Below are 10,473 nucleotides of genomic sequence, written 5' to 3' on the forward strand. Positions count from 1 at the left end.
GAATGTGTCATATCAACATATTCCATTATATATGAATATGAAGATGGTATCTGTTCTTTCGGACATGACCTTCTTCAGTGCGGATGCACTCGCACTGCTCAAACTCTTACGGGAATCGGTAGATTGTCTGCCGCGAGTAATGACTATAGTGGGCAGGGGCACTACAAAAGTAGTGTGTGGACAGTAAGTTGGAAATGTGGGTCTCACGGGAAGCGTGCCAGAGACAAGTCCCTGCAGTCACACTCTCTGCTGTGTCGTCGATGGCTCAGTCGGATAGAGCATCTGCCATGTAAGCAGGAGATCCTGGGTTCGAGTCCCGGTCGGGGCACACGTTTTCTACCCTCCCCCATGATGTTCATCAACGCCTGTAGGAAGCTAATGTTCTGAATTTCATTATACTTCCATTAGTCAGTTTGTGCCGAAAAACTCCTTTCTGTCTTCATTCAGTTCAGTACATTTCACTAGTTACTCAGTCTACCCACCTTGGGTAAGGTTGCAATCGATGGGCTGGCTCGATTTCTCTGTGGATAATGAATACAGGCGTGTAGCACCGGTCATTAGGTGTACCCCGTGTTGCCAAAGATTCGCTATCTTAGTCTTGAGTAATTACACGAGGACACAAAGCAAGAATCAAGAAAAGTAGGAATTGAACTGTGTTCTTTTAATTGCCTAGTAGTAATTTAAATATTAGGAACTGACGTCATGTTGTCATATATCCACAATATAAAATTACGTGCTGTGGGTGGAGACTAGGTATGGGTAAGCGATGCAGCCTTGAATGAGCCGCCTAGAATTCTGTCTAATCTTAGGCCTAAGGGCGCCAATATGATCAAAATTTAAATAATGGTTTCCATTATATGTTTTCTAATACTTCGTTAACGTTTTTGTAATCAGTAAAATGGGTGTGATTTTTTCTTTTACCTTCGAAGGCTATGTTCTTACTTTTAGCCACTTTAGTTTTGAAAACATTTTATTCGGCTTTAGATGTCAAAATAACCCTAAAATAAAAAAAAAAAATGAAATACATAGAGTCTTATTTAGATTTGTGTAGTATTTAACAGCTCTTACAATGTAGTCCATTCACAGAAACTGCCTGACCAATGAAGGGAACCAGCCGTCTTGACTGGACCCATGACACATGTTTTTATTTTTCAAATGCAGGGCTATTAAAAAAGGAACAGATTTTAAACAATTTATTGCTTACAAATTACAAAAGATAAAACACAATTTCAACGTTCCTGGGAAGAGAAAAGTTCAAATTCTTATGCTTTCAACGTGAGCAGCATATGTTACACGACACCTATAAAAACGATGGCGCAGTTCCTGCCACACGTGAAGCAGTTGGCTCTCGTTATCGAATTCAAAACTTCAACAATGTGATGTTGCAGAATTCCAAGTGTGTCAGGTATAGAGGGGATAAAAACGGCCTTTTACGTACCCCACAGATAAAAGTCACAAGAAGTGAGGTCTGGGGCGTCGGATTGGAAGAGCAGGAGCAGAACATGAATTTCATCATCGGTGGCCTCCTGGGTCTCCACACCTCACTCCTTGTGACTACACTGAAAATAAAATATTTATTACTATATCTGAGGATTTTACATCTTTCCTATAGGTGGCCCAATGATAGCAACCTTTCTGTAATCTTCACTATTCTTCAAGTGTGTCAAATTTTTTGAACTTTCCGTCGTCCACGTTCCACTTCAATTCTGTTCAACTGCCATCTCTGACAAAATGCCACTGTCATCAGCAAATCTCGAAGTGCTTATTTCTTCTCACTGAACATCAATTCCCCTTACAATTTTCTACTCGGTTTCTTGCAGTGCTTCCTCATTGTACAGACTGAATAACATCGGGACAGACTGCAACCCTGTTTCATTCCCTCCTCAACTATGCTTCCCTTTCATGCCCCCCTACTTATAACTGCCGCCTGATTTCTGCACAAGTTGTAAGCAGCTTTTCGATGCCTGTATTTTACTCCTGCTACCTACATAATTTCAAAGACAGTATTGCAGTCAATATTATCAAGCCCGCCCGGTTAGCCGAGCGGTCTAACGCACGGCTTTCCGGAGTGGGAAGGAGCGCCTGGTCCCCGGCACGAATCCGCCCGACGGACCTGTGTCGAGGTCCGGTGAGCCGGCCAGTCTGTGGATGGTTTTTAGGCGGTTTTCCATCTGCTTCGGCGAATGCGGGCTGGTTCCCCTTATTCCGCCTCAGCTACGCTATGTCGGCGATTGCTGCGCATACAAGTTCTCCGCGTACGCGTACACCACCATTACTCTACCACGCAAACATAGGGGCTACACTCGAGCGGCGTGAGGGGGGTGGGGAGGGGGGGGGGGGAGGGGGTGGCACCGGAGGCCGAACCGCACAATAGCCCTGGGTTCGGTGTGGGGCGGCGGAGGGGCGAAGTGGACTGCGGTAGTCGTCGTGGGGTTGTGGACCACTGCGGCTGCGGAGGGGACGGCGCCTCTCTGTTGTTTCTAGGTCCCCAGTTAACATACATACGATACAATACTATCAAAAGTTTTCTCTAAGTCTACAAATGCTATAAACATAGATTTGCCTTTCCTCAACCTATCTAGCTGCCTAAGAGAACTCGTAGGGTCAGTAATGCCTCGCGTGTTTCTATATTTCTCCGCAATCCCAACTGATCTTCCCTGAAGTCAGATTCTACCAGTTTTTCTATTTTTATACAAGGGAGATCCGTGCTAGTATTTTGTAATCAGTATTTATTAAACTGATAGTTCGGAAATATTCACACCTGGCGGCATCTGCTCTTCTCTCAAATATCTTGCATATTAGATGGAGTAGTATTTTATGTCTGATGAATTTAGAATATCTACGTGTGTAATCCAATTAATATTAGTGAATAAAAGTAGATTGAACCTGCAAACTGCAATTATTTTTTAGTATCCATTTATGTGTGTGTGTGTGTGTGTGTGTGTGTGTGTGTGTGTGTGTGTGTGTGTGTGTTTAAATTTAGATCTAGAAGTACATTCAGTATTAGTACGAGAACTGACATAAAGAAATGAGGATAATGGCGTTACTTAGAAACATTTGTGGTGGTGCATCATTGCGCAATTATTGCGCAAAATTTTACCGTTTCGCGAAAGTCTTATCATCTCAGCGAACGACGGCTTTCAACACACGTGTGACTGGCCCAAAATCAGATACTCAGTAACACACCACAACGAACAGTTCCTTAGAAATGCGAGAACTTGAGCTTCTTTGTTTTGATATATGTATGCAGCCCCGACATTTGTGTTAATTGTTAGGACAGATGCTGAAAAAAGAGTTATTTTTGTAATCGGATGAAGGCGTTGCACATTCTTACGACATGTCATTTGTGGGATCTATATGATACGGAAATAGTAGTTAATTACGAGTACCTTACTGATCGCTAGCTTCAGTTCCTACAACAGAAGATGCTACATCTTGTATACGATTGAGCGATGTACGAGGTGCATTCAGTAAGTAAAGATACACATTTTTTTCTGAAAGCAGACTGGTTTCATTCAGATTTTCGATACACCATATTATTCCCCTCTCTCAACATAATCTCCGTTCAATGCGACGGCCTTATGCCACCTAACTGGCAGGGCCCGTGTGCTAGCACGATACCAATCTACTGGTCGACGTCTGAGACAACATCTTGCTGTATCAGTAACCTCCTCATCATCCGCGTACTGCTTCCCGTGGAGTGCTTCCTTTGTTCAGCCGCACAGACAGAAGCTCTGTAGGTGGCGAGGAACCCAGCGACCGTATACCTCTGAGTGCTTGTGGACGAGCGGCTCGGTACTAGCAACAGAGACGTCCAGTAGTGAAGTGTTTCATGCGTCGATCATCACGAATGAGAGTGTCCACACGTTGCTACATGACAGCTGCGTGTGGACGGCTAGCACGCCAGAGATCGGTCAGCTTCGTGCGACCTTGTTGCGATGATAACAGACCCTTTGCCCAACGACTCTCCATGCTTTTGTTTACTCCCAGGTTTCCGCAGATATTCTGCAAGCGCCTATGGCAATATGCGATGCTCTGGTTTTTCTCCAAAAGAAGCTCAATGACAGCTCTCTGCTTGTGACGCACCTCCATACAGACGCTGTTTTGAAGGTTACGTGTAGAGACACAACCTGTTGGAACCTCACGAAACTATAGAAGCTGAGGCGGAACGATTTCACGATGTTCCACAACAAATTCCGTATTTTTTCAACCAAAATTGGCCGAGAAAAAAATGTGTTGCATCACTTATTGAAAGTCCCTCGTATATAACATTCCACCATTCTAGAATTAAAACGGTGTGTATGGTCTCCTGAAGTTGCTCATTACAACTACGGTGCTAGAGGATAAAGTTTTCCATGTCCCCTGCCGGCCCCTGTGACCGAGCGGTTCTAGGCGCTTCAGTCTGGAACCGCGCTACCGCTACGGTCGCAGGTTCGAATCCTGCCTCGGGCATGGATGTGTGTGATGTCCTTAGATTATTAGTTAGGTTTAAGTAGTTCTAAGTTCTAGGGGACTGATGACCTCATATGTTAAGTCCCATTATGCGCAGAGCCATTTGAACCATTTGAACCATGTCCCATGTACATAGTGTTGAGTAGAGGAGAGAGTAGTACTTCGATAAATTTTTCAGAATTCCAACTCTAGGGAGCCCCGTAATAGATATTTAATATATTCTCTTATTCCGTGTTTAAATGACAATATTTTCTTTTTATTTGCTCGAGCTTTTCTCTGAAATTACAAAAATTGCTCCGAAAAATTAATGTTTTTCAATTGTGAAAACGTTTTCCAAGGTACAATATGGTCATGTAATTAGGAGCAAATATCCGATTGAGATTCCATAGCGTTAAAATGTTGTCAGTACCTCATTTAATAGTTTATCTGTTACAGTATTACCCTCTATACTGCAATCATCAGTAAATTACATCAAATTAAGCAGCAATAGTATCAAAAACTAGTTACAAGTTAAATACATTTTGAAATAGAAGCTATTGGGAACCAACACAAATTTTAATTTTCGAGACAAGCAACATTGTTAAGACGTGAAAGAAACTCAGTTAAATTGCAAGTATCACGAAATGTTCCATGGTAAAAAATCTTCTCTTCAAAGGTACAGGGTGTACGCGACCGAAGAAGTGTGGCCTAACTGACTACATGTTATATCAAAACTTCTAAAAATAATTACCGTTTTACTCACCATAAAATTCTGCAGGTGAAAATTAATAGTGTATACCAAATACCAGGAAGGAATTATCCGACTGGGACAGATATCAGTAGATGTTATGTACATGTACAGACAAACAAATAATTACAGTGTCAGAAAAATTGGATGATTTATTCAAGAGAAAGAGCTTCACAAATTGAGCAAGTCAGTAACGCGTTGATCCCTTATAAAAGTAGTTGTTTGGCTTGGCATTGATTGATAGAGTTGTTGGATGTCCTCCTGAGGGGTATCGTGGCAGATTCTGTCCAATTGGTGCGTTGAATCATCAAAATCCCGAGAGTGTTGGAGGGCCATGCCCATAACGCCCCAAACATTCTCAGCCGGGGAGAGGTCCGGCGACCTTGGTGGCCAAGATAGGGTTTGGCAAGCACGAAGACAAGCGGTAGAAACTCTCGCGTTGTAGGGGCCGGCATTGTCTTGCTGAAATGTAAGCCCATGATGGCTTGCCGTGAAGGGCAACAAAACGAGGCGTAGAATATCGTTGACGTACCGCTCTGTTGTAAGGGTGGCACGGTTGATAGCCCAAGGGGTCCTGCTAGGAACAGAAATGGTAATCCAGACCTGGTTGTCAGGCCATAAGACAGGCGACGGTCGGGTTGGTATCCCACAGCAGTCCGGGGCGTCTTCGTACACGTCTTGACTGGTCATCGAGGCGGGCTCAGTTCGAAGGGGACTCATCCCTGAAGACAATTCTATTCAAGTCAATGAGATTCCAGGCCGAATGTGGCCGATACCACTGCAAATGGATTTGTTGGTGTACAAAGGTCAATGATAATCAGTGCAAAGGGCGCCGGGAGTTCAGCTCACTTTCTGTGAGCCGCCTGTTAATGATCCTTGTGGCCACTAAAGCACCAGTTGCACTTCGGATCGATGACAGTGATAAATCCGGGTCTTTGAATGTCTCTCAACGACCCTGCCCTCACTTTCTGTTGTCTTCTAGGCCGCCCGCTTTCTTCTTGACGTTGTTGGCCATGGTTCATCAATTTCCGGCAGCATCGTCGAATAGTGGCGTCGATTCTATCCAAATATCGAGCGATTCGCCCGTTACTCCAACCAGCTTCTTTGAGCCCTCCTACAAGCCCTCTCTCGAACGTTGACGTCTCCGTATATTGTTCATGTGCCCGTCTGACAGGCATAATTACTGTCCAAGTGAGTCACGGAATGAAAATCGCAAAGACTTTATGTCCTGGTATCGACAGGTCCCCTGCCTACTATCCTTGGCACTGCGGTGTGAAATAGCGCTGCAGCATCGAACATTCATCTACTGGCCGCTGAAGTTTACAATTTCGCATTTTCCGTCGGTGCCTGTATAAACATCAGTTTGTAACTAATTTACACAACTCCTTCGTGGTACGTCGTTTTTGCCTTAGAGTGTATTTACAAATGTTGCACGAAACCGAACTTCGTGTCTAAAAAAAAAAAAAAACCTGTAGAAAATGCCAGATACTGCTTATGAAAGTATCTAGAGCGCATTCCTTCATCTGATTCTAAACTCAGCAAGCACTGAACAGCAATCATTGTGTGTTCCTAGCTGTACTATGACCGAGTGAAACACTCTCAATTCGGGCGGACGACAGTTCAAACCGATGTCCGGCCACCCTGATTTAGGTTTTCCATGATTTCCCTAAATCGCTTAAAGCAAATTCCAGAATGGTACTTTCGAAAAGGCACGGCCGCTTTCCTGCTCCATCGTTCACTATTCCGAGCTCTTGCTCCGTCTCTTATGATCTCGTTGTCGACGGGGCGTTAAATATTAATATCCTCCTCCTCCTCCTAAAACACAGTCCCCTATAGAGCGAGAGGGTACAGTAGTTACATTGGACTGTCTTGTGCAAAGAGAGTGGTTCAAATCTATAATTCACGAAATGCATGTGCTAGGACAATTCCTTTGAAAAAGACACGACATGTAACCTTGTGCAATTCGACCTTTTGGTCGTTGAGACGTAGTCCATTCTTTTTCCATCCCCTGTTTAACATCATAATGTGTTTTATCTTGCGACGCTTTAAGATTTGGTTCTCTAAACGGCACTTGAGAATGACGTCGATTTTAATTTTAAAGTTGCACAATATTATGACGAGATAACTGTGCGTCATTGTCAAGTAGCATCTTGCTCAGCAGTTAATGCGTTTCCGCGCCGACACTCGTTTATTCCGTCACGCACCGAGTTAGAGAAATTCTCGCTTGCAGTCGTCCGGTTTTATGCTCTTACACTTTTTTCATTTCGGCACTAATCCGGTTGAGCAGAAGCACCGAGACAGACTTATGATGCCGCGTTACTACAGGAGGAGGAGACGATCTCGTCTAACAGTTTATAAAGCTGTAGATGATGTTGAGTTGAATGCTCAACCAGTGACTGGACAACCGTTTTTGCACGGCCCGTCAGTGTTTCGTGGAGCTGTGTTTAATTTTACTTTCGATAACAGTGAAGCATACGATCATGGAAACGGTTGCGTGACCGTAGCTATTGTACGGTATCCAGGAGACAAAGTTTCCAGTGTTGGAGGATTGGAAAGCTTTAATTAAAGAGACATAATTGCTTATCGCACCTTTCAAATATCTGAAATTTTCAACATAACACGGGCAAAATCTTGTTCCATGCCATCGATGCCGTTGGTTCTCCGCACGAGGAACCATCGCAAAATAAGTGAGCGTGAGTCTGCCTGTATTTTTGTTAAAGGTGGAGCTAATTGTGCAAAAATTAAAGTAGTGGGTGATATCACTCATTACTACAGAAATTAAATAAAAGATGGTACAGCCTGTGTACGATTGAGCTATTTACGAGCGGCATTCAGTAAATAATGATACACATTTTTATCTGAAAGCAGATTGGTTTCATTCAGATTCTCAATACACCATATTACTCCCCACTCTCAACATAATCTCCGTTCAATGCGACGGCCTTATGCCACTTTACTGGCAGGGCCCGTATGCTTGCACGGTACCACTCTTCTGTCGACGTCTGAGACAACATCTTGCTGTATCAGTAACCTCCTCATCATCCACGTACTGCTTCCCGTGGAGTGCTTTCTTCATTCAGCCGCACAGACAGAAGCTCTGTATGATCTGTTAGGTGGCGAAGAAGCTAGCAAGCATGTACCTCTGAGTACTCCAATTCGTGGACGAGTGTGTCAGCACTAGCAACAGAGACGTCCAGTGAAATAGCGAAGTGTTTGATAGTGATGCGTCGATCACCTCGAATGAGAGTGTCCACACGTTCCTACATGGCAGCTGCATGCGGACGGCCAACACGCGGGAGATCGGTCAGCTTTGCGCGACCTTGTTGCGATGATAACAGACGCTTCGCCCAATGGCTCTCCATGCTTTTGTTTACTGCCAGGTTTCCGTAGACACTCTACAAGCTCCTATGAATATATGCGATGCTCTGGCTTTTCGCCAAAAGAAATTCAATCACACCTCTTTGCTTGAGACGCACCTCCATACAGACACAGTTTTGAAGGTTACGTGTAGATCCACCATCTGTCGGAACCTCATGAAACTATAGAGGCTGAGGCGGAACGATTTCACGATGTTCCACAACAAATTACGCGTTTTTTCAACAAAAATTGGCCGACAAAAAAATGTGTTGCATTACTTATTGAAAGCCCCTCGCATATGCCATTCCGCCATTCTAGAATTAAAACGATGGGTGTGGTCGCCTGACGTTGCTCATTGCAACTACGGTGCTAGATGATAAAGTTTTCCATGTCCCCTGTACACACTGATGAATAGGGGACAGAGTAGTACTTCGATAAATTGTTCAGACTGCCGACTCTAGCGAGCCCCGTAATACGACGATATTTTCTTTTTATTTGCTCCAGCTTTTCTCAGAAATTACAAAAATTACTCCGGAAAATTAAGGTTTTTCCAAATGTGAAAACATTTTCCAAGGTACAAGATGTTCATGTAATTAGGAGCAAATAAAAATAGTTCAAATAGCTCTGAGCACTATGGGACTTAACATCTGAGGTCATCAGTCCCCAAGAACTTGGAACTAGTTAAACCTAACTAACCTAAGGACATCACACACATCCATGCCCGAGGCAGGATTCGAACCTGCTTTTGACACCTTTCCACACAATCGGCTTCTAATAATATTGCGTGCCTATGGAATTGCGCGACTGGATACGTAATATCATGTCAGAAAGGTCACAGTTTGTAATAATTGACGCGAAGGCATATATTGAAACAGAAATGACATCTCGGGGTAGTCACAAGGGAAACTCCCCATTGCAGCCTCCTCAGGTTTGGTGGTAAAATTACCCAGTGGATAGTCCGTCAAAAACCGAACGCAGATCAAGCATGAAAACAGGAAGAAAGTGTATTGAACTGCGAGAAAATAAGCAAAATAAAAACAGTGAACGGTCCAAGCCCAAGATGTGCAACACTGAGCGAGTTACTAAAGCCACAGCGTCGTGGTTGTGTGGTCACGGTATCGGATTACAAAGCGGGAGATCCATGTTCAAAACTCCCTTGGACCCCATTTCGTTTCACAAAATCATAAACTTTCCGTCCAGTCACTGACGTGTCTGTACTCGTTCTGGTAGTCTTCGCAATTGTCATACTGTACATTCGTTATAGAATATGAGTCATGTGCTAAGAATATACACTACTGGCCATTAAAATTGCTATACCACGAATATGACGTGCTGCAGACGCGAAATTTAATCGACAGAAAGAAGAAGCTGTGATGTTCAAATGATTAGCTTTTCAGAGCATTCACACAAGATTGGCGCCGGTGGCGACACCTACAACGTGGTGACATGAGGAAAGTTTCCAATCGATTTCTCATACACAAACAGCAGTTGACCGGCGTTGCCAGGTGAAACGTTGTTGTGAGCCTCGTGTACGTAGGAGAAATGCGTGCCATCACGTTTCCGACTTTGATAAAGGTCGGATTGTAGCCTATCGCGATTGCGGTTTATCGTAGCGCTACATTGCTGCACGGGTTGGTCGAGTTCCAATGACTGTTAGCAGAATATGGAATCGGCGGGTTCAGGATGGTAATACGGAACGCCGTGCTGGATCCCAACGGCCTCGTATCACTAGCAGTCGAGATGACAGGCATCTTATCCGCATGACTGTAACGGATCGTGCAGCCACGTCTCGATCCCTGAGTCAACAGATGGCGACGTTTGCAAGACAATAACCATATGCACGAACAGTTCAACGACGTTTGCAGCAGCATGGACTATCAGCTTAGAGACCATGGCTGCGGTTACCCTTGACGCTGAATCACAGACAGGAGCGCCTG

The 10,473-nt window shown here is 44.1% G+C and overlaps 1 non-coding gene across 1 annotated transcript; it reads left to right on the top strand.

Annotated features, from left to right (window-relative positions):
• The first annotated feature begins 253 nt into the window (after positions 1-253).
• Trnat-ugu lies at positions 254-328 on the top strand. Its single transcript has one exon. It is a non-coding gene; the product is annotated as a tRNA-Thr (tRNA).
• The last annotated feature ends 10,145 nt before the right edge of the window (positions 329-10,473 follow it).

The sequence above is a fragment of the Schistocerca americana genome, chromosome 8 (assembly GCF_021461395.2).
Source record: "Schistocerca americana isolate TAMUIC-IGC-003095 chromosome 8, iqSchAmer2.1, whole genome shotgun sequence".
In the NCBI taxonomy this organism is placed as follows: domain Eukaryota; kingdom Metazoa; phylum Arthropoda; class Insecta; order Orthoptera; family Acrididae; genus Schistocerca; species Schistocerca americana.